Raw genomic sequence first — 24729 nt, forward strand, 5'->3', positions numbered from 1 at the left:
AAAGTCGCAGTCACAATAAAAATCGCTGATCGCCGCCATTACTAGTAAAAAAAATAATAATAAAAAATTATTAATAAAAATGCCATAAAACTATCCTTATTTTGTAAACGCTATAACTTTTGCGCAAACCAAACAATAATCACTTATTGCGTTTTTTTTTTTACCAAAAATATGTAGAAGAATATGTATTGGCCTAAACTGAGGGAAAACATTTTTTTTATATATATTTTTGGGGGATATTTATTATAACAAATGGTAAAAAATAATGCGTTTTTTTTCAAAATTTATCAAATACCACCAAAAGAATGCTCTATTTGTGGAGAAAAAAGGACGTCAACTTTGTTTGGGAGCTCGTCGCACGACCGCGCAATTGTCAGTTAAATCGACGCAGTGCCAAATCGCAAAAAGTGGTCTGGTCTTTGACCAGCAAAATGGTCCGGTCTGTAAGTGGTTAAGGGTGTGTGGTATGGGGTGTGTCCTGTGCCTACATACCTTTGCTAGTGGATGTCCTTCATTCCCATGTCAAAATGTTAGGAGGTATGGATAAACTTCTCACCTGATAACAGAACATTCACTGCGCAATCAGGCTCAGAGTTATTTACTGCTGGGGCAATATAACTCCATAACTAGAGACTCAAGTTCAACAAACTGAGATATCTGAAGATAGCAGAATTTGGGCGGGCAACCTGTGACATGGGAAGATCGGTGTCTCTCCTGCAATAAATAAGGCTGAGCCTAGTGAGCTCATGTGAGTGAAAGATTTAGACCCCTTTCACACTGGAGGTGTTTTTCAGGCGCTTTAGCTCTAAAAATATTGCCTGTAAAGCGCCTGAAAAAAGCCTCAGCTGCAATCCCAGTGTGAAAGCCCGAGTGCTTTCACACTGGGGCGCTGCGCTGGCAGGGCGTCACAAAAAGTCCTGTAAGCAGCTTCTTTGCAGTGCTGTAGGAGCTGTGAATATACTGCTCCTAAAGCGCCCCTGCCCATTGAAATCAATGGGCAGTGACGCCGGACTGCCAGAAAAGCGCAGCTGCAGCTGCGTTTTGCAGGTGGTTTTAGCCCTTAATTTTGGAAGCTAGCGAGGGTTAAAAATGCCCTGCTAGGGGCCGAATAGCACAGCTAAAACGACGGTAAATCGTTTTACCGCTCTCCCTCCCTTTACACGGTATCTCACAAAAGTGAGTACACCCCTCATCTTTTTGTAAATATTTTATTATATCCCAGGGATATGTTCATGGCCACAGATGGTCTCGACACACACCCAAAGCTTCAGACTCGACCTCGTCAGTGCTCACCATTACCGAATATACCATGAAAAAGGGAGGAAAAAAAGTGCTCCATATAGTGCGGATCAGCCAATAATTATTTATTGGAAAATTTCTCACAATGAAGGAGACATGAAAAAGGACACACAAATATGATAAAAATAGCATAAAATTATATATTTATGTGACGATGTGAAGAAATTACACTTTGCTACAATATAAATTAGTGAGTGTACAGCTTGTATAACAGCGTAAATTAGCTGTCCCCTCAAAATAACTCAACACACAACCATTAATGTCTAAACCACTGGCAACAAAAGTGAGTATAGCCCTAATTGAAAATGTCCAAATTGGGCACAATTAGCTATTTTCCCTTCCCGGTGTCATGTGATTCATTTGTGTTACAAGGTCTCAGGTGTGACTGGGGAGCAGGTGTGTACAATTTGGTCTTATCACTTTCACTCTCTCATACTGGTCACTGGAAGTTCAACATGGCACCTCATGGCAAAGAACTCTCTGAGGATTTGAAAAAGAGAATTGTTGCTCTACATAAAGATGGCCTAGGCTATAAGAAGATTGCCAAGACCCTGAAACTGAGCTGTAGCACGATGGCCGAGACCATAAAGCAGTTTAACAGGACAGGTTCCACTCAGAACAGGCCTCACCATGGTCGACCAAAAAAGTTGAGTGCACATGCTCAGCATCATATCCAGAGGTTGTCTTTGAGAAATAGATGTATGTGTGCTACCGGAATTGCTGCAGATGTTGAAGGGGTGGGGGGCCAGCCTGTCAGTGCTCAGACTATACGCCGCACACTGCACCAAATTGTCTGAAAGGCTGTCATCCCAGAAGGAAGCCTCTTCTAAAGATGATGCACAAGAAAGCCAGCAAAACAGTTTGCTGAAGACAGGCAGACTAAAGACATGGATTACTGGAATATGATGAGACCAAGATAAATTTATTTGGTTCAGATGGTGTCAAGCGTGTGTGGTGGCAACCAAGTGAGGAGTACAAAGACAAGTGTGTCTTGCCTACAGTCATGCATGGTGGTGGGAGTGTCATGGTCTGGGGCTGCATGAGTGCTGCTGGCACTGGGGAGCTACAGTTCATTGAGGAAATTATGTACTGTGACATACTGAAGCAGAGCATGATCCTCTCCCTACAGAGACTGGGTCACAGGGCAGTATTCCAACATGATAACGACCCCAAACACACCTCCACGACGACCACTGCTTTGCTAAGAGAAGCTGAGGGTAAAGGTGATGGACTGGCCAAGCATGTCTCCAGACCTAAACCCTCTTGAGCATCTGTGGGGCATCCTCAAATGGAAGGTGGAGGACCGCAAGATCTCTAACATCCACCAGCTCCGTGAAATCATCATTGAGGAGTGGAAGAGGACTCCAGTGGCAACCTGTGAAGCTCTAGTGAACTCCGTGCCCAAGAGGGTTAAGGCAGTGCTGGAAAATAATGTTGGCCACACAAAATATTGACACTTTGCACCCAATTTGGACATTTTCACTTAGCGGTATACTCACTTTTGTTGCCAGCGGTTTAGACATTAAAGGGGTTGTAAAGCTAAAAATGTTTTCACCTTAATGCATTCTATGTGCCCGCAAGCACTTCTCACCATGTGAGGGAGCTTGCATGAATGTGAGACGGTCCTTGCGGGGGGGGGGGAGCGGAGACAGCCGCCAAGGGACCCCAGAAGACCAGGTTCGGGCCACTCTGTGCAAAACGAGCTGCACAGTGGAGGTAAGTATAACATTTTATTTAAAAAAAAAAAATTATATATATATATATATATATATATATATACACACACACATATATATATATACTTAAGCCAATCCTTCAGTTTACCAAAATCTCTGGAACACACATGGAATAAATTGTCAATGTAGCAAAAATATAGCTTCACAGACAATTAACACGGATTGCTACCCCCAAAAATACAGAACCTCTCCCACCAATGTAAAGGTTGACTAGGAAGCAGTGAAGTTTTAGGATGGGGGGTGCGCCAGACCCCGTCCTTCCTTTTTGACCCCTCCCACTTCCCATAAACCCCATCCCTTATAGAATCCATCTAATCTATCCTCTGTAATCCATCCATAGTGTCAGGAGTATGCATCCCTAGCATCACAGGACAGAGTATACAGCTCAGCCTCACAGATCAGGGTATACAGCTCAGCCTAACAGATCAGGGTACATAGCTCAGCCTAACAGATCAGGGTACATAGCTCAGCCTAACAGATCAGGGTACATAGCTCAGCCTAACAGATCAGGGTATATAGCTCAGCCTCACAGATCAGTGTATACAGCTCAGCCTCACAGATCAGGGTATATAGCTCAGCCTCACAGATCAGGGTATATAGCTCAGCTTCACAGATCAGGGTATATAGCTCAGCCTCACAGATCAGGGTATACAGCTCAGCCTCACAGATCAGGGTATACAGCTCAGCCTCACAGATCAAGGTATACAGCTCAGCCTCACAGATCAGGGTATACAGCTCAGCCTCACAGATCAGGGTATATAGCTCAGCCTCACAGATCAGGGTATATAGTTCAGATTAGGGTATGCAGGTATAAATTATCTGTCCTTTATACAGCTAGCTATATACACCCACCTTCCTTCTTGTATATAGAGACCTTTCTCCATCATTATTGACTGCAGATATACATCATCTGTCCTGTATACAGTTATGTATACAGTAACAGGACATGCTGGTAGGTTAATTGGATCTGGTCTAAAATGGCCCTAGTATGTGTATGAATGTGTGTTAGGGACCTTAGGTTGTAAGCTCCTTGAGGGTAGGGACTAGTGATGGACGAACTTCCGACGGGACGTTTCGCAAACGCGGACCGCGAACGCGGACGATAGTTTGCGAACCGGAACGTTCGCGGCGGGCCCCATTGACTTCAATGGGAGGCGAACTTTGCAAACCTACAGGTCAAATTTGCAGCCACAAAATAATTAATAGCTGTGCAAACATAGTCCCACCACATGGCCAATGACATAACACATGTATGAGGTGAATCTGGGATCGACAACTACAAGCATTCTTTTTTTATATGTGAAATTGTGACAATTCAGGACTGTGGAGCGCATGAAGGCAATGGAGGAGAGGGAAGGTCAGGGTAGGCAAAGAAGAGGGTGCAGGAGATGATCACCAGCAGCGTGACATACAGCAATGAGACCTGCACCGTGATAGAGTCATCTGACACCAGCACCGTGATAGAGAGCACTGACATCAGCAGCGTGACATACAGCAATGACACCTGCACCGTGATATACAGCACTGACAGCAGCACCGTGATAGAGAGCACTGACATCAGCAGCGTGGCATAAAGCACTAACACCAGTACCGTGATATACAGCACTGACAGCAGCACCGTGATAGAGAGCACTGACATCAGCAGCGTGACATACAGCAATGACACCTGCACCGTGATAGAGTCATCTGACAACAGCACCGTGATAGAGAGCACTGACATCAGCAGCATGACATAAAGCACTAACACCAGCACCGTGATATACAGCACTGACAGCAGCACCGTGATAGAGAGCACTGACATCAGCAGCGTGACATACAGCAATGACATCTGCACCGTGATAGAGGGATCTGACACCAGCACCGTGATAGAGAGCACTGACATCAGCAGCGTGACATAAAGCACTAACACCAGCACCGTGATATACAGCACTGACAGCAGCACCGTGATAGAGAGCACTGACATCAGCAGCGTGACATACAGCAATGACACCTGCACCGTGATAGAGTCATCTGACACCAGCACCGTGATAGAGAGCACTGACATCAGCAGTGTGACATACAGCAATGACACCTGCACCGTGATAGAGTCATCTGACACCAGCACCGTGATAGAGAGCACTGACATCAGCAGCGTGACATAAAGCACTAACACCAGCACCGTGATATACAGCACTGACAGCAGCACCGTGATAGAGAGTACTGACATAAGCACCGTGATATACAGCACTGACACCTGCACCGTAAGCAGCCCCAGGAGGAAGTCAGCATAGCACAGGGATGGTGGGAGCCCCTCATAATGAGCATAGCACAGGAATGGTGGGAGCCCCTCATAATGAGCATAGCTCAGGGATGGTGGGAGCCCCTCATAATGAGCATAGCACAGGGATGGTGGGAGCCCCTCATAATATGCACAGCAGAGGTACAGCCCCAGGAGGAAGTCAGCACAGCACAGGGATGGTGGGAGCCCCTCATAATAAGCAGCCCCAGGAGGATGTCAGCATAGCACAGGGATGGTGGGAGCCCCTCATAATAAGCAGCCCCAGGAGGATGTCAGCATAGCACAGGGATGGTGGGAGCCCCTCATAATAAGCAGCCCCAGGAGGAAGTCAGCACAGCACAGGGATGGTGGGAGCCCCTCATAATAAGCAGCCCCAGGAGGAAGTCAGCACAGCACAGGGATGGTGGGAGCCCCTCATAATAAGCGTAGCACAGGGATGGTGGGAGCCCCTCATAATATGCACAGCAGAGGTACAGCCCCAGGAGGAAGTCAGCACAGCACAGGGATGGTGGGAGCCCCTCATAATAAGCAGCCCCAGGAGGAAGTCAGCACAGCACAGGGATGGTGGGAGCCCCTCATAATAAGCAGCCCCAGTAGAAATATGACACCGCTCAGCCTCTTCAAAGAGGAGGGTACGGGCATATAGTACGGTGTGCTTTTTTTGGACAAGGAAGTGAGCCAAATGAAGAAAAGGTCTATGTGCTCGATTTAAAAAAATGTTTATAGACATATACATGGTCTACTGGTCACATGTGTTGAATTCCTCCCAGATCCATGCCTCATTCATTTTTATAAATGTGAGGTAGTTAACACTGTCGTGAGCTAGGCGAGTACGCTTATCGGTCACGATCCCCCCTGCTGCGCTGAACGTCCTTTCGGACAGGACACTGGACGAGGGGCAAGCCAACAGTTCGATTGCAAATTGGGCAAGCTCTGGCCAGAGGTCAAGCCTGCCCACCCAGTAGTCCAGGGGTTCATCACTCCTCAGAGCGTCCACATCGGCCGTTAACCCGATGTAGTCGGACACCTGACGGTCTAGGCGTTCCCTGATGCTGGATCCGGATGACACCTGTCGATGGGTCGGCTGAAAGAATGACCTCATATCCGAAGTCACCAACACATCTTCAAACCGGCCTCTTCTTGCAGGCGCTGTTGGATTGGTACCTGCAACTCCTTCTCTGGGAGTGGGAATTGCTCCTCTGCCAGCGCACGCAAAAGCAGAATGCAGCATTTCTCGAAGCAAGGCCTGGAAGTGCTGCATTCTGACAGCCCTCTGTGACGGCGGTAGCATTTCCGCCATTTTGTGTTTGTACCGGGGGTCTAAGTACGTTTCCACCCAGCACTGGTCCTTGACCCTTATGCTTTTTATACAGGGGTCCCTATTAAAACACTGGAGCATGAAGGCCCCCATTTGCACTAAACTGGAAGCGGTGTAGTGGCCTGGCTCCTGCTCATCATCCAGGATAATGTCATCCTCTTCATTCTCCTCTCCCCATCCACGCACAACAACAGGGGTCCCAGAAAGGTTTAAAGCATGCTATTCTTGCTCCTCCTCATCCGACCCAGCACCATCCTCCTCTGACTCCTCTTCAGACTCCTGTTGTTGACTTGTCTCAGATAGAGTAGCCCCCCCTGGGAATTCATCCAGCATTGCGACTTCCTCATCTTCCCGCTCCTGCTCCTCCACAGCTTGATCAATGACACGCCGCAATGCATGCTCCATAAAGAAGGCATAAGGTACCATTTTGCTGATGGCGACATGGCTGCGACTGACCAGTTTGGGGATCTCCTCAAATGGCCGCAGAAGTCTGCATGCGTCGCGCATGAGGAGCCACTGGCGCGGTGAAAAAACCCCCAGCTCCCCAGAACCTGTTCTGCCGCAGAGTTCATACAGGTAGACGTTAACTGCACGTTTCTGCTGGAGCAGCCTATCAAGCATATAGAAGGTTGAGTTCCATCGCGTCGGGCAATCGCAAATAAGACGTCTGACCGGCAGATTGTGTCGCCGCTGAATGCCAGCAAGGCGAGCCATGACCGTGTAAGATCTTCTGAAATGGGCCGAGATTTTCCTTGCCTGACGCAAGATGTCCTGGACCCCAGGGTATTTGACAACGAATCGCTGCACGACCAAGTCTAAGACGTGTGCCATGCATGGCTTGTGCATGATTTTGCCCTGTTTCAATGCGCTAAGCAGATTGGCACCATTGTCACACACCACTTTACCAACTGTCAAATTGAGCGGTGTTAGCCACTGATCTGCCTGTGAACGCAAAGCTGAAAGAAGTGCCGGGCCAGTGTGGCTCTTGGCTTCCAGGCACAACAGACGCAGCAGGGCACGGCAACGTCTCACCTGGCATGTTGAATAGGTTCTGGGGAGCTTGGGCGGCGCATCGGAAGAGACGCTAGCAGCGGAAAAGGAGGAGTCAGCCGAGGAGGAGAGGGAGGAGGATGGAGTAGGAGGAGAAGAAGAGCCAGGCCTGCATGCAATCCGTGGCGGTAAAACCAAATCTACACGGGTGCCACGGGTTACATGCTTGACGGCCGTCAGAAGGTTCACCCAGTGGGCAGTAAAAGTGATATACCTTCCCTGCCTGTGTTTGCTAGACCACGTGTCTTAGGTCAGATGTATCTTGGCACCGACACTGTGTGCCAGAGATACATTCACTTGCCGCTGAACATGGCCATATAGCTCTGGGATGCCCTTCTCTGAGAAATACTTCCTTCCTGGGACCTTCCATTGTGGTGTTCCAATGGCCACAAATTTGCGAAAGGCCTCCGAGTATCAGTTTATATGGCAGTAGTTGGTGGGCTATGAGTTCTGACAAGCCAGCCGTCAACCGTTGGGCAAGAGGGTTATCCGGCGTCATCATTTTTTTACGCTCAAACAATAGGCCCACGGAAGCCTGCCTTTTTGCAGAAAAACGTGAGCTTGGCGTGATGGGAGGTGGAGTGGAGGACAATTGTGAGGAGAGAGGAGAAGGAGAAGTAGAAGACGAGGCTAGACGGTGAGAGCCTGGAGTGTGGCTTTGTGTGTTCCGTTGCTCCCACTGGGCTCGGTGATGGCTGCTCATGTGCCTTCTTAAGGCGGTCGTCCCTAGGTGAGTGTTGGGCTTACCGCGACTAATGCGCTGACTGAAAAGATTGCAGATGGCAACGCTATTGTCAGCAGCGGACACGTTAAAAAAAGCCCACACTGCGGAGCCATGTGCCGGTGTCCTGGGAGCGCCAGATGTGACCGTCCATGGTCGATGACTCGCTCCTGATACATTTGCAGTCTGCTTTGTCCCTCCTGTGCAATATAAGTTATTCCTGCTTCTCCTTCCTATCTGCTGGTCCATATCTCCCTCTGAACTCCCCTCCTCTTCCTCTCTTGTGGGCACCCACGTGACATCACTAGACACGTCATCATCGACGTCACCTTCCCCACCGCTAAAAGTAGAGATCTCGGAGTAGGCAGCAACACCGGGGACCAACCTCCTCCTTGGGCTGATCTGGGTACTGTCGTCAGACTGCTGAGTAGCGGTTGTTGCTACCTCCTCTTCCTGATCCAATACCAAGAGTGGCTGTGCATCAGAAATGTCTTGATATGGATCGGAAAATAATTCCTGTGACTCAAGCGGAAGGTATGTGGTGGTGGTGGTGTTGTTGGTGGTAGTGTCTTTGGGGGTGCACATAGCAGAGAGTGAAGAAGAGGGTGCAGATCGAGAGGATGAGGAGGGTGCAGAAGAGTAAGTCTGAGTGAGCCACTCAACCAAGTCTGGTGCGTCCTTTAAAGTAATTGAACTCCCCTTCTGCAACTTCCCACTTTGGCTCAAGCCTGTGGCTCCTGCCCTACCCCTACCACCCCTGCGGAAGGGCCTGCCTCTTGCTCTGCCTGTCATTTTTTAAATGACCCTGTGATAAAACTCTCAGTCCCTATACTGATGAAGGACTGCTGTAGTATAGGGCACTGTAGCACCCTAGACCAAGTTACCAGTATTATAAGGACCTTTGTGGAACAAGTAGGTTGTGTGTGACTGATTAGCAGACTGTACGTCAGTCCCTATACTGATAAAGGACTGCTGCAGTATAGGGCAGCAGTCAGCAGTAGTGCACCTCAACCCTATGTATTGTGGACCTATACCAGTCCTTAAGGAATAGCAGACTGTACCTCCCTCAACCCTATGTACTGTAGTACCCTATACCTTACCAGTCCTTATAAGGACCTTTGTGGAACAAGTAGGTTGTGACTGATTAGCAGACTGTACGTCAGTTCCTATACTGATAAAGGACTGCTGCAGTATAGGGCAGCAGTCAGCAGTAGTGCACCTCAACCCTATGTATTGTGGACCTATACCAGTCCTTATAGAATAGCAGACTGTACCTCACTCAACCCTATGTACTGTAGTACCCTATACCTTACCAGTCCTTTTGAGGACCTTTGTGGAACAAGTAGGTTGTGTGTGACTGATTAGCAGACTGCACGTCAGTCCCTATACTGATAAAGGACTGCTGCAGTATAGGGCAGCGGTCAGCAGTAGTGCACCTCAACCCTATGTATTGTGGACCTATACCAGTCCTTAAGGAATAGCAGACTGTACCTCACTCAACCCTATGTACTGTAGTACCCTATACCTTACCAGTCCTTATAAGGACCTTTGTGGAACAAGTAGGTTGTGTGTGACTGATTAGCAGACTGTACGTCAGTCCCTATACTGATAAAGGACTGCTACAGTATAGGGCAGCGGTCAGCAGTAGTGCACCTCAACCCTATGTATTGTGGACCTATACCAGTCCTTAAGGAATAGCAGACTGTACCTCACTCAACCCTATGTACTGTAGCACCCTACACCAGGTTACCAGTCCTTATAAGGACCTTTGTGGAACAAGTAGGTTGTGACTGATTAGCAGACTGCAGCAGAAGGGCAGCAGTCAAGTATAATATTCTTTCTATATTTGGAAGAAAGAATATTATACGTGTACAAGCCTATTACCATACCACTGATACCAGTCCTGAAAAGAACCTTTGTGGACCTAATATAGTAACAGCTACTGATTAAACTGACCCTCACTGCCTCACACACAGCTTCCTGCCTGTCCCTATATAAAATGACAAAACAGAGGCTGCTGGAACAATAACTGGAATAGCACTTTTGTGGACCTAATAGTAACAGTTAATGATTAAACTGACTGTCCCTGCAGCACACAGCGTCCTGTCCCTTTCTCTACAATGACAAAAGACACTCAGGCTGCTGCAACAATCACTAGCACAGCACTGCCTCAAACCTATATCCTGAACTACACCTAACACCTATACCAGTCCTGAAAAGAACTTTTGTGTACCAAATAGCTAGCGATTTGGGTCACTGCAATCTCTCCCTGCTCCACACAGCAACCTCTCCCTATAGTGACAGAAGAAAGAATGTAAAATGGCCGCCGGATCGGGTGTATTTATAAGTTAGGGGGAATGTCCAAGTGTCCATGTGCTGTAATGTCTCAATTGGCTGTCCTGTACCCCATAATGGATGTGTCATCATAGGTCAAAGTTCTTTTACACAGTAAACACGGAAGTCCGCCGGGCGAACGGCGTCAATTGTCCGCCGATCGGGCGGACCGCGAACAGCCGAAATTCGCCGCGAAAGGACCGCCGGGCGAACCGTTCGGCCATCGCTAGTAGGGACTAATGTGACTGTATAATGTATATGTAAAGTGCTGTGTAAATTAACAGCGCTATATAAGTACCTGAAATAAAATAAATAAAATAATAATGATGTATATCGGCAGTCAGTGATGTAGGAGGATGATCTCTATATACAGGAAGGAATAAGTTGGGTGTATATAGCTGTATATATTACAGGACAGATGTACTCACAATTTGCGACTATTATGTAGTGTAACGTAGTCAGTACATGGCATGGTAGAAATCCCCAAAATCTTGTATTGCAAAGCAGCCAGCGAGACATGATGTGGCACACTCACTGACACTGTCTGACACCCTGATGCTCCAGTCATTGTATAATACACCCATCATCGTCATCCCTATATTATACACCCATCGTCACTATCCTTATCCCCTATCATACACCCATCATCATTATCATCATCATACTCCTCATCATTGTATAATACACCCATCATCATCATCTCCATATTATACACCCATCATCACTATCCTTATCCCCATATTATACACCCGTCATCATCAAATCCATATTATACACCTGTCATCAAACCAATGTTATACACCCGTCATAACAATCCTCATCTTTGTATAATATACCCTTCATTGTCATCCTTGTATAATACAGCCATCATCCTCATCCTTGTATAGTACAGCCATCATCTTCATCCTCATCCTTGTGCAATACACCCATCCTCATCCTTGTATAATACAGCCATCATCCTCATCCTTGCATAATACAGTCCTCATCGTCATCCTCATCCTTGTACAATACACCATCCTCATCCTTGTATAATACACCCGTCATTGCTATCCTCATTCTTGTATAATACACCCATCCTCAGCATCCTCATCCTTGTATAATACACCCGTCATCGCTATCCTCCTCTTTGTATAATACACCCATCCTCATCATCCCCATTCTTGTATAATACACCCATCTTCATCATCCTCATCCTTGTATAATACACCCATCCTCATCATTCTATAATACACCTGTCATCATCATCTTCATTCTTGTATAATACACCTACCATCACTATCCTTATATTACACACCCATCTTCACTATCCTTGTATAATACACCCATCTTCATCATCCTTATCCTTGTATAATACACCCATCTTCATCATCCTTATCCTTGTATAATACACCCATCCTCATCATTCTGTAATACACCTGTCATCATCATCCTCATCCTCGTATAATACACCCGTCATCGCTATCCTTATCTTTGTATAATAGACTCATCCTCATCCTTGTATAATACACCCATCCTCATCATTCTATAATACACCCATCATCATTAGCATCCTCATCTTTGTAATACACCCGCGTTCAACAAGCAATTGAATTCTAGTGGATGCTTCTAATTTAGAAGCATGGAGCACCAGTCCTGGTTTTATGAGATGATCCTTCTCCTTTAGCCTGTATTCACACTGATGAACTGCGGGAACCAGTGCGATACAACTGTAAGGCTGAACTCGCATCTCACAGACAGTGCATGTGATTCACACCGTAGTGCGGGTCCAAATCACATGCCATGTCTTAGATCACAGTAGTCTGAACCTGGGCTCATACCCTACCTCCAGTAGGTAATAAGAGAAACCAACAAAATATATGCAGGGAAGTAAAGAGTTAACCCATAGCTCCCAACTGTCCCTGATTTCGAGGGACTGTCCCTGATTTGGAGCAATGTCCCTCTTTCCTCTTCATTTGTCCCTCATTTTGGTCTGATCTATATAGATGTAGCGCTGGTATTTATAATACCAATGCTAGTATTTTTTGTAAATTTAAGTTGTCTGAAGCTGCAGTTTGGTTCAGACTAATTATGCTAAGGTTCTGGCTTGTGTACCAGTTTGGCTGGGTTGTGCTAATTTCCACTTGACTGTGGGTGTCGCTGTCACCACCAGTAGGTGTTGGAAATGGAACAAGCTAAATGTATTGCGTACCCCTTTTACTCAGAAACAGCCCGGTGGGAGTGGTCTACCCGCTGTGCATTCTGGGTAAGGGTACTTAAGGTACCGACGCCATATTTTTAAGGGTGGTTCGTTTTTCCTGACCTCATTGTCCTCCTGCCTGAGGTGTGTGCTGCCTTATTCAACGTCTCAGGACTGCCTGGCCTGAAGCTCCGCAACTGAAAGGTAGGCCCAGAGGCTCTGGGGCCTACTGATCCAGAGATGATCCTGTGCTGTCTTGCCTGCGGGTAGAAGCCAAGCAAATGGAGGATCCAGGGGAGGACTTTTCTGAGGAGGACCGAGCAATAAGGCTGGTGCCTCATGGAGAAGCCTGGAGACTCAGTTGGAGGATGCATCCTGGGTTGTCTACCACACAGTATAGCCGGGTCGGCTGAAAGAATCAGGGACTGTGGGGAAACTCTTTAATCTTTGCAACCAGAAGCTTATTGTGCCTTCCTGTGGCAGAGGATTGCATAACAAGATCGCTAAACTTATCAAGTCTGTGGCAGAGATTTTTTTTCGAGCACCTCACCGGTTGCTAGGTCAGTGAGAGAGGCCTATCCGGTGACTGCTAGATCCAGCTTGTGGGAATCGTTTGACCTCTGGATCAAGGAAATACCTTTAACCCGCAAAACTACAAAGGTACTTGAATTCCCCTTATCCTCTACCCCTCTACTGCAAAAGTGTGTGTTTTTGTTAAATAAACACCCAGAAAAAGGACTAAGTGTTGGAGTTAATAGTCTTTAATCCACTCTACAACGGGGCCCTTAAGACGGACACAGTGAGCAGATGAGGTAACAGTAAGCCCAAAAAAAAAAACAGCAGCTCCTTTGGGGGTCAGTGCTACATAGATGAATATAAAATGCACTTTTTATCTTTCAAAAAGTGTTTCCCAGCGCTAAACCTTTCATCCAAATTCTAAATTGCTGCATCTGTAAATTGTAAAAGCCAATATAAAGGAATAGTAGTGGTAACAAAAAGCCCTTGTGGATTTCATTTATTTTGGTTAATTCTCCTTTAAGGGTGTGTGGTATGGGGTGTGTCCTGTGCCTACATACCTTTGCTAGTGGATGTCCTTCACTCCCATGTCAAAATGTTGGGAGGTATGGATAAACTCCTCACCTTATAACAGAACATTCACTGCGCAATCAGGCTCAGAGTTATTTACTGCTGGGACAATATAACTCCATAACTAGAGACAGGTTCAACAAACAGATATCTGAAGATAGCAGAATTTGGGCGGGGATAGGGTTGCCACCTGTCCAGGATTCACCCGGACAGTTCGGGTTTGGCATCATGCATCCAGGTTTCAGCCTGCCTGAAACCCGGACACATTATTGAAACTGGACTATGGCTTCCCAGAAGGGTTGCTGGCTGCATTTGTCTAAGCTGAGAGTGTCCATTACACTCTGTTTCACACTGCCCAAAGCCATTATTAACAATCCTCCCCCCCCCCCCAAATACACGTACAGATGGGAGAGGAGCGAGGGCTCGATCTGCACCTCTTCCTCCCGCCCCTACCCCTCTGTCCACACTCCAATCCCCAGGGATGTGCCTCGGAAATGCAAAGTGGGGGGCTGGAAATTTGAAGTCCAGCAGCCTCAGAGACATCTGGATGAAAGGTGCTGACTGCCAAGGGGTAAGTGAGCTCACCATCCATCCCTGTTTGTGACTGAAGTCTCCTACCTTCTCTCTCTTGCCTCTGAGTGAGTACACTAGGGTAAAACAGGGTTCTCAGAGCACCCGTTACATCAGAGTTCTCCTTTACACCAAAGCCACAGTGTTCCCCCTTACATCAGAGTTCTCAGTGTTCCCCCTTAGATCAGGGTTCGCAGAGCATCCCTTATGTCACAGTCCCCAGAGTTCTCCCTTACATCAGAGTCTGCAGAATCCCCCCTTACAGTGGATGGGAACTCTGCGAGTTCAAATGTAAAAGGAGAACTCTGTGGACTCTGATGTAAATCGGGACTCTTGTCATTAACTTCATATGATTAGAAATGCTATTTAACCACTTCCCACCCGGCCAATGTACATATACGGTCGGGTGGGAGCTCTCTACTTCTGAGAGGACGTTCAGAAACGTCCTTCAGAAGGAGGGGGATCGCGTGCCCGCGCAGCGGCGCGATCCCGATGTGCTCGTGTCACCCAGACACGGCGCATCTCGGATCGGCAGGAGGACTTTGTGATTGGCCCTCCTGATCACATTACGGCCGTGTCCAATCACGGCCGTCGTGTGATGTAAACAAACAGCCGGTTGCTAGGCAATCGGCTCTCCTCTCCTCACACGGAAGTCATTGCTGATCACCAGTCTAGTGTAATACACACAACACACCACACAGTATAAACACAGTCCCCACACATGTCCCCAAAACACACACGTCCCCAAATAATAAAAAGACATGTCCCCAAATAAAAAAAACACATGTCCCCCACATATGTCCCACTAAAATCACATGTTCCAATGATTATCTGCACACATATGTACGTGATCACCTGCACACATATGTACATGATCATTTGCGTACATATGTCCGTCATCACACAAACCAATTATTATACACTTAACGGAATTTTTTTTTACCAAAAACATGTAGCAGAATACATTTTGGCTTAAATTTATGATAAAATTTGATTTTATTGGATTTCTTTTAAAATAGAAAAAAGAAAATATTGTTTTTTTTTCCAAATTTCCGCTTTTTTTGCGCTTATATCGCAAAAAAATAAATAACGGAGTCGTGAATAAATACCACCAAAATAAAGCTCTATTTGTGCGAACAAAATGATAAAAATTTCATTTGGGTACAGTGTAGCATGACTGCGCAATTGTCACTGAAAGCGCGAGAGCGATGAAAGCTGAAAATTGGGCTGGGAAGGAAGGTGTTTAAAGCGGTTCTTCACCCTAAAGGGGAAGTTCCGCTAATCTGATCCCTCCCCCCCTCCGGTGCCACAATTGGCACCTTTCAGGGGGAGGGGGGTGCCGTTACCTGGATAATCCAGGTATCTGCACCCACTTCTGGGCAGACCACCGCAGACCCCTGCAGACGCCCCACTGTGGGGCGACATGGCTGGACCCTGGGACAGGTAAGTGTGATTTTATTAAAAGTCAGCAGCTGCAATATTAGTAGCTGCTGGCTTTTAATATTTTTTTTTTTAGGTGCAGAACCACTTTAAGTGCCCTGTATTGTAGTGGTTAATAGCAAAATATATGTATAGTTTATATTAAAAAAATAATAATAATTCTGTGCGCCGCTAAAGTGTTCGGGTTTGACTTGAAGAAAAGGTGGCAACCCTAGGCGGGGAACCTGTGACATGGGAAGATCGGTGTCTCTCCTGCAATAAATAAGGCTGAGCCTAGTGAGCTCATGTGAGTGAGTGAAAGATTTAGACCCCTTTCACACTGGAGGTGTTTTTCATGTGCTTTAGCTCTAAAAATATTGTCTGTAAAGCGCCTGAAAAAAGCCTCAGCTGCAATCCCAGTGTGAAAGCCCGAGTGCTTTCACACTGGGGCGCTGCACTGGCAGGGCATCACAAAAAGTCCTGCAAGCAGCTTCTTTGCAGCGCTGTAGGAGCTGTGAATACACTGCTCTTAAAGCGCCCCTGCCCATTGAAATCAATGGGCAGTGCCACTGAACTGCCAGCAAAGTGCCGCTGCAGCAGTGTTTTGCGAGCGGTTTTAGCCCTTTTTCGGCCGAATAGTGCAGCTAATTGTGGCCGAATAGTGCAACTAAAACTACGGTAAATTGCTTTACCGCGACGTCCGGGCGCTAGCAGTGTGAAAGTGCCCTTACTTCCCTGCATTTGCTTGTTACTGAGAGGATGAGCTGCTCCAACTCCAAGTTCGTCCCTCAGTCCCTGCATCTATACAGAGCCACTTCTCCTCCATCCATGCCTAGTTACTGCCCTGCATAGGGGCTTACCGCTGCCATTTATGCAGCTGCGCTGGCAGTCTCAGTCCGTCCATTTATGTCCACCCCACACTGCAGTGAGCCAGGAAACCAGAAGTGATGCGGGTGTGCTGAAAAAAGCACCATCCACCATCCTCCGATCCCTACCAGTTAAAATGCAGGAAGGGAGGACAGAAACAAATCAGTGTGTGCAAGTGCATCCTTTGTGCCCTGCACATGCCCTACATGCAGGCGAATCAGCTTCCCAGCTTGCATTCTAATCTAATTCTGAACTAATAAATAAATACTATGATTTTTCAAAAAAGAAGAAACTGCCTGTATGCCCAGAGGATGTGGAATCAATGAATACAAACATGTTACATCACAAGTAATCCAAAGATAACTGGACTGCCAAACAGAATCTTGTAACATAACTAGTAGCTGTTTGATGCCTCAGATAACCTATCAACTCAGTAATCAAAGGCTGTAGCAGGTAACCTACCCGCTGGCTCAAATGTCCATTTAAGGACCCACTGCCTGCAACCATGGGTCTGCCAACCAAAGGATTAAGACCCCTTTCACACTGAGGCAGTTTTCAGGCATTTTAGCGCTAGAAATAATGCCTGTAATGTGCCGGAAAATTGCCTCCCATTCATTGCAATGGATGCGTTCACACCCGAGTGGAACTTGTGGGACGTTAGAAAAAGTCCTGCAAACAACATCTTTGGGACGGTTTGGGAGCGCTGTATACTGCCTTCCTAGAACACCCTAGCTAATTGCAATGGGGATCATTATATCACCCTCCTTTTGAGGAAAAATGGCTCCCCTAGAAACAAGGGACATTACGGCTACTTTCAGACTGGGGCGGGCAGCGTCATTGGTAAATCGACAGTTGTTTTAGCGGTTAAAACTACCCCACTAGCAGCCGAAAAAAGGGTTAAAACCACCCGCAAAGAGGCAGTTTGACGTCGCTGCCCCATTGTTTTTAATGGGCAGGGGTGCTTTAGGAGCAGTGTATACACCGCTCCTACAGCGCTGCAAAGATGCAGCTTGCAGGACTTTTTTACCATCCTGCAAGTGCACTGCAGTGTGAAAGCCCTCGGGCGCCTGTAAAGCGACTCCGTGTGAAAGTAGCTTTAATTTCTTTTTAAAAGAATTAGAGGGCTCACAATTAAGTTGTTTTCATTAGACAACCACTTTAACCACTTCCCGACCAGCGCACGACGATGTACGTCGACAGAATGGCACGGGCAGGCATATTGGCGTACAGGTACATCCAATATTCAATGCCACCCTGCCATCGGGAGCGCGCCGCCGGCGGCGCGCTCCCGCGCTGGTCGGGACCCCCAAGAGTCCGGTCGCGGGACCCACGGACTCGATCACCGCGGGCATCCCCGCGATCGTCTCACGGAGCTGCCGAATGGAGGAAATGCTGTGTAAACATTTCTCCATTCTGCCTAGCAACTAGTGACGCTGAACTCTGCTGCATGTAATTGGAGCAGAGATCAGTGTTCACTAAATGAAAGCCCAACCCCTCCACAGTTAGTAACACACACCTAGGAACACTTAACCCCTACACTGCCACCCACTGGTTAACCCTTTCACTGCCAGTGTCATTTACACAGGAATCACTGCATTTATATAGCAGTGATTACTGTATAAATGACAATGGTCCCAAAAATGTGTCAAAAATGTCCGATGGGTCCCCCACAATGTCGCAGTCACAATAAAAAAATCGCTGATCGCCGCCATTACTAGTAAAAAAAAAATAATAAAAAATTATTAATAAAAATGCTATAAAACTATCCCTATTTTGTAAACGCTATAACTTTTGCGCAAACCAATCAATAATCGCTTATTGCGATTTTTTTTACCAAAAATATGTAGAAGAATACGTATCGGCCTAAACTGAGGGAAAAAAATGTTTTTTTTATATATTTTTGGGGGATATTTATTATAACAAAAAGTAAAAAATAATGCGTTTTTTTCAAAATCGTCGCTCTATTTTTGTTTATAGCGCAAAAAATAAAAACCGCAGGGGTGATCAAATACCACCAAAAGAAAGCTCTATTTGTGGGAAAAAAGGGACGTCAATTTTGTTTGGGAGCCACGTCGCACGACCGCGCAATTGTCAGTTAAAGCGACGCAGTGCCGAATCGCAAAAAGTGGTCTGGTCTTTGACCAGCAAAATGGTCCGGTCTGCAAGTGGTTAAGAGCTGCAACAGATTTTGCACTTTCCTTTAAAACTTTAGTACATAACCCTTATGAGTCAAAGTAGTAATAAAGTATTGTTGTCTCTGCACTACCTAGTGATAGTGCAAATGATTAACACAAAGAAAAACCCCATATAACAGATTGCAGCCAGCACTGCCATGTGTTCTTGCACCATCGGTAATTATTCTTTGAAAAAGTGCAGTGCAATTACAATATATTCAAAAGAAACTCAACTTCAATGCAATATGACCAAACAGTTTAAAGTGAAATGATATTAATTCACGTGCAAACAAATGACTTGCATGGACATGTATTAAAAATCAAACTAATAATAAATACCACAATGTAAAGTGCACATATGTGAAAAAAATATAATACGTACAAAAGTCCAATCCACAGTTTAGTTGATAAACTCCAAAGGTGCTCAGTTTCTAAAAACAATCTTTAGTGATAATGGTTAAACATAAATGTAGTGTAATCCACCACCAATTACCTTAGCTGCTCACCTCAATCCTGTATATACAAACACATTGCCCTTTAACTGGGCAGCCATAGATCTTCAGACCTCTCCCGGTGGGTTTAGGAGCTTAATCTACTCCAGGGATCTCCACACCCTCCAGAAAGCAATAGTGCCTCCAGTGAACTGGTCCTCAAAAAGAATTAGACCCCATACACACTATACAACTTTTGTTGTCTGATTTCCTTTAGACCCCTTTCACACAGGGGCGTTTTTCAGGCACTTTAGCGTTAAAAAAAAAGCGCCTGTGAAGCGCTTGAAAGAAGCCTCATCTGCAATCCCAATGTGAAAGCCCAAGTGCTTTAAGAGCCCTTTCACAATGTCAGCACCCGAAAAACGCTTAAACAAGCAGCGCTTTACCAACGTTTTGCGAGCGCTATTTGGGCGCTTTTAACCCCTGCTAGTGGCCAAATAAAGGGTTAAAAGCACCCCCCACAAAACGCTGCTGCAAAAAGCGCTTTTCAGGCGTTTTGCATGCCCTTCCCATTGATTTAAATGGGAAGGGGTGCTTTAGGAGCAGTGTATTCACCGCTCCAAAAGCGCTGCAAAGAAGCTGCTTGCAGGACTTTTTTTGACGCCCTGCCAGCGCAGCACCTCAGTGTGAAAGCACTCGGGCTTTTACATTGGGATTGCAGTTGCGGCTTCTTTCAGGCGCTTTACAGGCGCTTTTTTTAAAGTTAAAGCGCCTGAAAAACGCCCCAGTGTGAAAGCACGGGGGCTTTTACATTGGGATTGCAGTTGCGGCTACTTTCAAGCGCTTTACAGACGCTTTTTATGATGCTAAAGCACCTGAAAAATCCTAAAACGAATGCCCCGTACACACAAGCGGATTTTCCGTCGGAAAAACCATCCAAGTTTTTTTCCGACGGAAAATCCGCTTGTGTGTACGGGGCAGGAATTTCGCTCAAGCTTGGCTTGCATACACACGGTCACACAAAAGTTTGCTGAACTTTCGACCGGCAAGAACATGGTGACGTACAACACTACGACGAGCCGAGAAAATTAAGTTCAGTGCTTCTGAGTATGCGTCAAATTGTTTCCGAGCATGCATAGGAATTTTGCGCGTCGGAATTTGTACAGACGATCGGAATTTTCGATCGGAATTTCCGATCCAAACTTTTTCTGACCGAAAAATTGAGAACCTGCTCTCAATCTTTTCCTGGCCGAAATCCTGCTAGCAAAAGTCCGATGAAGCATACACACGATCGCATTTTCCCGATCAAAAGCTCTCATCGGACTTTTGCTGGCAGAATTTCTGATCGTGTATATGGGGCATTATCCTACCTTTAATCCTAAAACTAACCTTCACACAAGCCCTAACAATAACCCTCACATTTATTCCAATCCTCCCATTAATCCTCTGTTACCTCAACCCTAAAGTAAGGTACACACTATAAGAATATCAGAAGAGAAATTCTGTCAATTTTCGATTTTCCTTTAGTGTATACACAACTTTCAACATTCAGATTTTCTAAATAAAAAATTCCAAACGGACAAACTCCAAAAATGTTCTCGTATGTGAACAGAACTAACGATTTTCATTTAATGTGTACGGTTTTCATACAAGAAAAATCAGATACAGTTATTTCCATCCCCAGTTTTAGCTTTCTGTGAAACATTAAGGAAAACCAAACAATCATTAACCTGATTTTCTTATATTGTATATCCACCTTAACACTAATCCTGTCTTTAACCCTAAAACTAGCCCACACACTATAAGCCTAAACTTAACCTTCCTTGTGACCTCAGAACAAACCCTCACCTGTGTAAACATAACCCCTTGTTTGAATACTCATCTGTCCCGAGCAGCGGTGGCTGGTGGTGGTCAAAATGTTGAGAGGGGGCGACAAGCAGACTTGGCCCCCTCACTCGCACCTCCCAGATCATTCAAAATGGTGCGATCCACTGGCACTAAACAAACCCACTACCGGACGTATATATACTGTATATATACATACAGTAGATAGATAGAGATATGAAAGAAATGTGTAAATTCCAGGCAGCTTACCTAAGCTCTACTTCTTAAGCATCTGTTTTGTCCACCTGCTCTGTAGAGATGTGAGCTCTTCTTCTCATTTCCACACCTACTCTTCTCTTTTCACTGTGAATGCAGAAACACACCTTCTGCAACCCTATGTTGATGTCATTATTGCAATCATCCTATTATGTTAACCACCAGTATGTTTCTACCCTTACCTTTCTGCTGTTACACGTGTAAGGTGGACAGTTTCGCTTGTCAGCCTAAAGTAGTAGAATTTTATTTCTTGCCTCATTACAAATTATATTATTGGATTGAGTTTCCTTTCATTATAACAGAGGTATTGCAACCTGATACTGCTTCTACTCAATGAAATACTGTTTGGAACACAAGCAAGGAAAAATAAAATTGTGGCTGAACTTTTTATTTTTTTTTATTTTTAATTCTTGTATGAAAGACTGAGATATATATTTATATTTCCATCTAGAGTGAATAAAAAATGTAATACCCAGTACTCCAGCTAAGGCAGTCCTTTCATTTGGTTTCCTATTAAAAGTAAAAGCAGAGAAACCCACTCTGCATTTAATTTATTTATTACAGGTACTGCCAATTTACAGCTAGAGTTAGATTGTTTGATAGTGTTGGTAAACTTGTCAGGCTTGGCTGGCAGCCAAGTCTGTGTTTTCCTGGGTCAGGGTTGAGTGACTCGGGGGGGCTTGTATGACTCACAGGCACCTTCTCATGACACACGGAGGGATCCTGACCAGGAGGCATGGGAGCAAGGAGGGGGCAGTGGGAGAACACTGCCGGGCAAATCTCCAGGGAGAAAGACAGCCAGGATGGCTGTTGAGTGTTATGCCATGTACACATGATCGGACTTTACGACAACAAAACCGTGGATTTTTTTCCAAAGGATGTTGGCTCAAACTGGTCTTGCAATGCACACGGTCACAAAAATGTTGTCGGAAATTCCAAACGTCAAGAACACATTTTCACCATCTGTTGGCTTTGCTGTCCTCTTATATTACAAAGTAAGACACCTGCTTGCGGCAAGCTATCACTCCCAAGCAGAGGCACATTGAGGCTCGTGATGTCCTGGCGACGGGAAGAAGTCTCCAGGACATCACGTTAATGACTGGTATTTCCCCCCAGGCTCTGGGAATTATTATTCCAGAGACCTGTTCTGCCATTATTCAGGTCCTGTAGAAGGGCTATATTAAGGTAAGTTTTATCCTTTAACATCACATTCTATGTATTTAATGTTTGCTAATGTATTGTATTTATTTCATCATTCCAAAATTACCATGATTATAATAAGCTGTGAATGTCCTCTTTGTCCTCATGCATGCTGTAAGCTTTTAATGCTTTTTTTTGTCCTTCATGCATATTTGCCTCTACTAACCTCCCCCAGCATGCTATCCTGGGCCTTGTCACTTAACAATGTATTTTGTCAGCTCCATTGTAGTGCTTACCCTAAACACCCCCTAAAATGTGTAAATATTGTATTGTTGTCCTTAAATTCAGGCAGAGTACAAGAGGCTTTTTTTTGGGGCCCAAACTCATTTGGGACCCCCCCCCATCCCCGTCCCCAACAGCTAAGTCAACCAATACCAATTCTCTATCTGCTGACTTTGCCAAACCCATACAGACTATACCTACCTCTTTTGTGTTCATATTTATGGATGAATTCACCAAAGCATGTGGTGCAAGGGCCTGCCTGAATACTTTCAAATGGTACTGCTCCACCTCAGTGACCCCCTGAGGTCATTTACATTCTATGGTTATGGGATTTAGGCACACAAACAATTGGGGTTGTGTGCAGGGAGGGAAGGGAGGGGTTAATGTTTTTGTATTACAATGTGCTGTGTGCTATGAGTGTTCTCTGGTCTGATCTATGCAGGATAGAATTGATTAATGATAACTTATGTACTGTTCCCCAAATATACAGATTTTATTCCCTCTAAGTATGAATGGCAGATAAGATAAGCTTGATGTCAAGAAAGGCACGGAATTAAGCCAGAGGCTGGGTGGAGGGCCTGACATGACGAATGCTGAGGGAAGAGCGTAGGGGGTTAATAAAATAAAGATAAGTAAGGAGGGGAGGGCGGAGAGAAAGAAGGAAGAAGGGGGGCGGAGCATTATAAAAGGAAGGGGAGGAGCTGAGACGGCAGCGTGGTGTTCAGTTTACAGGAGAGTTGACAGAGGGAGGACCTGCTCCGTGATTGTGCTGCGTTTGTGCGGTAGGCGCGCTGTAGACGGCGGGGGGTACTCGGCGGGACTGTCTGGACTCGGTTGGGGGTGTCCTGAGCGGTGGGGGGTTTTTGCAGGACAGCGCAGCGGGACATAGCATGTCGGACCTGGACGCGCTGTTTTCGCGGCTGAGGGCCACGGCGGCATCACGTGGGGCGGACTGGCTGCAGAGCCAGGTGGCGGCCATTACCGCTGCGGCGGGAGGGGGGCCGGTTACGGGGGGAAGCAACTCCACGCGCTCGGCGGTCCAGGCCGCCGGAACGTTTTTCCCCAGGCCCCTCCACCAGAGCCCAGCGCCACCCTAGGAGCCCGGTGACGGACCCGCCGGCCCCCCCCTGCAAAACGTTCGGGCGCCACAGTGCCTGGGGGGTCCGGGCGGAATCCTCTTCATGGGAGGGGCTCGGGGAGCGAGGCTGGAGATGCGAAAGGAGCCAGCTCCCCGCCGGCGAGGTCAGTGCAGGAGGGGACGGCGGTCACCCGTGGAAGCGCGGCGTCTTTGCCGCAGGGGGGACCCGGCGTGGGAGACGAAGTGTCACGCCTATGCGCCAGCAACCAGACGCTGCGGGCAGGTCCGGACGGTCGGATGGGAGAAGATTGGCGGCTGAAGAGAGGGGGAGAGCTGGGGGACCGGTGAGGAGTCGCATGGCGGCGGTCGCACGGAGTGGAGCCAGGGGACGGGACGACGGTGTACGGGCTTCTACAAGCAGTTGTCGATCCACGGCCGCTGGGGTGGAGTCGCCCGGCAGGCTGAACACGCCTCTGCTACCTACGGCAGGAGAGCGTTCGGAAGGTGAGATATCGGGTTCGGAGGAGGAGATCCGGGGCGGCGTCGCGGTGGCTGGAGCATCCGGAGCGGCGGCTGACGGGAACAGACCCAGGCAGCCAGGTAAGACTTTCCATCTCTCGCATAGTGATTTTGATGCTGCTTTGTGTGGGGTTGTTGGGGGGGATGTGCG

The 24729-nt window shown here is 46.6% G+C and overlaps 1 protein-coding gene across 1 annotated transcript in view; it reads right to left on the reverse strand.

The window, feature by feature from the left end:
- Window positions 1-21728, reverse strand: part of LOC143960972 (carbohydrate sulfotransferase 9-like) — an 89398-nt gene extending 67670 nt beyond the window's left edge. Inside the window, exon 1 of the mRNA XM_077470047.1 lies at window positions 21554-21728. The gene's annotated coding sequence lies outside the window, so the exon portion shown is untranslated. The remainder of the gene's footprint in view (window positions 1-21553) is intronic.
- Between the last annotated feature and the right edge of the window lie 3001 nt (window positions 21729-24729).

This window comes from Lithobates pipiens, unplaced genomic scaffold (genome assembly GCF_037356315.1).
Source record: "Lithobates pipiens isolate NorthernLeopardFrog02 unplaced genomic scaffold, aLitPip1_a1.2 Scaffold_8, whole genome shotgun sequence".
Taxonomy (NCBI): Eukaryota; Metazoa; Chordata; class Amphibia; order Anura; family Ranidae; genus Lithobates; species Lithobates pipiens.